Genomic DNA, 4962 nt, shown 5'->3' on the forward strand with positions numbered 1-4962 from the left:
CCTTTTTTATTATTTCCTCTCAGCCTTATCCTTTCTAGGCAGGATCTGTTGAGTTGATAAGCACTTTTAAATAACTCACACAGGTTTTTTTTTCCAAAAGTGTTATGATTCATATCTAGGAGTGCCTGCTAGTATTCTTGATCATCAACAAGTTCTCACATTTGAGAAGCTGGTGAATAATCCAATACTGGACCTGTTCTTTTTCTCACAAGAAAAGGTTCTATTAAATCCCAGAAGAATGAAGAAAAGGCTCATCAGTGATTTTTTTTTCCTTTGATTTATATTCCAACTTTCTGCTCCAGAAAATACTTAAGGCAACTAAAAAAATGTTCAAAACCAAACCTAACCACACCAAAGAACCTACAGAATTGAAATGTAAACACTAAAATTAATGCTATCATTATGTAACAGCCAAAAACCCTTGGGAAAGAGATATTTAGATTTTCAGATTTAGATTTTTTTTTCTAAATTCTGAGCAAGTGTGAGCTACATTCAACTCCCAGTGGAGTATAATTGGTTGCCTGGGAGCAATGCAGGAAAAAGCCTCTGACATGGAAGCTATTTCATAAGATCTCCTCCTAAAGATTTTAACATCCAGACAGGAGAAATAATTCCTTAGATAGGTCCTAAGACATTTAGGACTTTAATGTACCAACACATTACATTGTGCCTAATAAATAATTGGCATCTAGTACAGATTTTTCAGTACAAGCATCATGTGATTTCTATAGCTTACACTAATTAGCAGTGAAGCTGATGCATTTTGTTCCCACTGCCACTTCTTTCAACACTTTCAAGCATTTTTCTGTCATAAAAAGAGACAAGGTTAGTCTGACATGACTTTTTCTCTACAAACTCATGCTGGCTCCTGAAAGCCACTGAAAAACAGGGCCTATTAAATGGTCCAAGGAACATCACAATCAGTGATACTGAACGCTGTCAAAAGATCCAGGAGGGCCAAATTCCTCCCATCTGCTTTGCAATATAGGTCTCCCACCAAGGAACCAAAGTAGTCTCTGTACCATGTCCCAGTTGGAAGCCTAATTGAAGTAGGTCCAAGTAATCAATATCATTCAGATGCCTCCAGAGCTGTGATGTTTCCAGATGGAGGATACTTTCATCCCCCAATGTTTAGCTTAGTAATCTAATGGCTGGATTTACACAAACTGTTTTATTGAATGAAACTCAGTAAGGAGGGCAGTTTTAGCATCGAACCCGCCCAAGATAATTGTATATTTTCAATGGCTGTCTAAATTGGACATATTGTGCAAATGCGATCAATAACCCAAATTCTAGAAGTTATTCAATTGGCAACACATATTGAACTAAATAAAAAATGTGACGGTTTGAAACAGTCTTTCTTGTACAACCCAGCATATTCTAAACATTATTTTTAATGTTATACATACAGTTCCAGTTTAGAGCTATAGGTGAAAGCAAAGATGAACAAAACGATAAATCTTTGCTAGATTGCTGATTTACAGTCAGCAAGAATTATAAAAATAGCAAAATTAAAACAACTCCCTGTTTTCAACTTATATTACTCAAATCAATCATCTAACTTAGAATAGCCAAGATTGGATTTTTTTTATTTATTTATTTATTTTGGGTAGAAGAGAATGAGCTCCATTTAGCTTTAATACTCAAAGCACAATCCTGGGCTTAAAATGCTTTAAATCTAAGTTCACATTACATTCCAATCAGGTTCTAATTAAACAGGACATAGATCCTGCAGATCTGACAACTATCCATTCCTAACACAACATTAACCTAAATGAAGATATTGTACTATTGTACAATGGCTTGCTTAATCATTTTCTGATCACTTAGTTAAGAGTTTTATTTTTTTCAAATGTATTCCTTCACATTTTATGGAACAGCTTTTTTGTTAACTACCTTCCTAAGTACCTGTACAGAGGACACCATCCAAATTTACAGGGACAGTCTTTCTAGAGAGATACAACAATTAAGGAAAAACACTCTGCTTCCCTTGCACCCCACCTCCAAACTTCATGTATCAGAGAAAAACACTAAATACTCCTACCTAATATGAGTGAATATGATGGGTCACTTCTAATTGAAAGAGGTAGCCCTGAAGGTCCTAAGGATTCAAGTCTTTAAGGCTGTATAGTTTAAAACCAGCACTTTGAATTAGACTCAGAAATCTACTAGAGGACAATGAAACAACTATAAAACCAATGTCACACCACTGTAATAATTCTGACCTGCAATCAAGCAGGCTGCTGCATTATGTACCAGTTGTAATTTCCAAGTAGCCTGCAAAGGCACTATTATGTGCTGAACAGACACTTCCTTATTTTCTAAAGGGGTGGTCTGGCAAACAGAAATAGGGTACAAATAGTGTTTCTGAGACTGGTCATTTGCCACATGTCAACTATTTTGAATTTATTCCCCGCAAATTTCAGATGCAAAATACCAACATGTGATGTTTTGCTATCAGAAATTAATCTTATTTAAAGTACTGAGAGAGCCTCAGGAAAATTTCCTTTCTCCCAAAATGAGAAGTTCTTTGCTCTTGAACTTAGAGCATTGCAGAATGAAACAGAGCAAGGCTTTTTTTCTGGGCTAATTAATATTTTAATAAGTAATAGCCTTATTAGTGGAAAACAGTTGGGTTACTTTTCTAATTCAAGTTATTTATTTTAAGCAGTTTCTTTTTTATTGTGCACTCTCTGTGTAGGTTGGCAAAACCTAAAATTCAAAATTAAGTTTCAGAATTTAATGTCAAACAGGAAAAGCCAGGAAAGTATTACTAGGCAAAAATCCATGTTTATTTTTACAGAGCAGAAATAGTTCTAATCTTCCTGTCCACAAAGATCCTTACCCAGATAATGTAGGTTCTTGCTGGCTTGCCGGTCCAAGTAGAAACTGGAAGATTGTAGAAAAAGTGATGAGAGGTTAAATAACACAAAACCTATGATCAGCAATTTATCATTGTTGGCATCTCTACATTTTAAGCTGTCTTCAGCAGCCCTTTTATACCTTTTCAGGAATTTGATTGGTACAGCTCATTTACCTTCAGATCAGCTTAATGGGTAGCTTTAAAATCTAAGAGAATCAGGCCTATATTGACAAAACTATTAGTAAAGAGAAAGGTAGTTGCAGAAATGCATTTTTTTTTAATTTAAGTTACATTCAGAGAAAGACTCAAAGAGCCTGGAGAATTTAAACAAATTGTAGGTTGCTTAACAGAGAGTCAAAGGGATTATATTGGAATAGATTACCACCTGCTAAATGTTTTAGAACATTCATTTATACCAAAATGAAAAAAAAAGTGTTAAATCTATAAACTAAACCAAGCAAATAAAAATAGCTGGATACATGCTTTACTGGATTTGCAGTTTTACTAGTCATAATATTATTTCACCTTTCCCTACAGTTTATTCATTCATTTATTTAAAAGATTTAAAGAGCAGAGACTCTGGGAGGCAAACAATGATTCAAAAGCACCATCACATCATATAGCCCTTGAAGGCCTGATTAAAACACACAAACACACTCCAAAATTTAGTATTTATTGAGGAGAATCATTATTTAAAAAGTGGATCTTTCTGTCAAAAGATGAAAAACATTGAAGTATGGCACAACACTGAATGAGTCTAAATGAAAGAGATTGTTTTCAAGTTCCATCGCAGCTCAGTTTGAAATCTCTGAGCAATACAGAATTTTCTTCTGTTGAGGGGGATGCTTCTTCTAATATTTCTGTTCCAGGTTGTAACCTTAATGGGAAGCATTAAATCTCATTTTTCTCAGCCACAAACATGTATTGAGTGGCCATCCCTGCCTAGGGATTAAAGATAGGGTTCCCTTGGCATGTTATCTTGAGATCCTAGAAGAAAGGCAAGATCAAAATTTCATGAATACGTATTTTTTTTTAAAAAAAAATGTAGCTTTTGTTTCATGGAAATTGCTATATTTTCTATATTGCTCTACCCATAGGGCATCTCTTTTGCAGCCAGAACCAAAGCAGAATTTCCTACAATAAAGTTGCAAGTATTATTTGCAAGTATTTACAAGCTATCAGGCATGTATTTTGAACTGACCTATGCTACAATTCCTGCTTTCAACAAGGTATACTGAGATGCCAATCTGCATTGGATTATTTCAGTAAAATCAGAGGCAGACTTCTTTTCTGTAGGGCCAATTTATATATGATTGTTTGGAGGCTGCAGGAGAGGTAGCAATGCTGTCACCAGAAGTGGGGAGCCAATGCTTTGGCCTTGTAGTGGGAGTATGGTGAACATTTTGAAATAAAATAGTTGCACCCAACCTGGTGCAGGTTTATCAAATCCATTTTTCTTGCTATTTTAAGGGGAAAAAATTGTGCCACTAAATGTCCATGTTTGACACTGAATATTAGCATCATGATGGGATGGGGGAGTCTAGACACTGCAGAAAGAGGAAGGAGGTGATACAGCATGAAAGCTACAGGTTTCCCACCCAGAATTAACTAATTATAAGGAACAGTTCCTGGAATTGGGCATGTCTAGTTTAATGAAGAGAAGGACAAGTGGGGACATGATAGCAGTGTTCCAATATCTCAGGGACTGCCACAAAGAAGAGGGAGTCAAGCTATTCTCCAAAGCCCCTGAAGGCAGGACAAGAAGCAACGGGTGGAAACTAATCAAGGAGAGAAGCAACCTAGAACTAAGGAGAAACTTCCTGACAGTTAGAACAATTAACCAGTGGAGCAACCTGCCTCCAGAAGCAGTGAATGTTCCAACACTGGAAGTTTTTAAGAAGAGACTGGACAGCCATTTGTCCGAAATGGTATAGGGTTTCCTGCCTGAGCAGGGGATTGGACTAGATGACCTCCAAGGCCACTTCCAACTTTATTATTATATTATTATTATTATTATTATTATTATTATTATTATTATTATTATTATTATTATTATTATTATTATTATTATTATTATTATTATTATTATTATTATTATT

This window comes from Protobothrops mucrosquamatus, unplaced genomic scaffold (assembly GCF_001527695.2).
Source record: "Protobothrops mucrosquamatus isolate PMUCROS unplaced genomic scaffold, P.Mucros_1.0 scaffold473, whole genome shotgun sequence".
NCBI lineage: Eukaryota > Metazoa > Chordata > Lepidosauria > Squamata > Viperidae > Protobothrops > Protobothrops mucrosquamatus.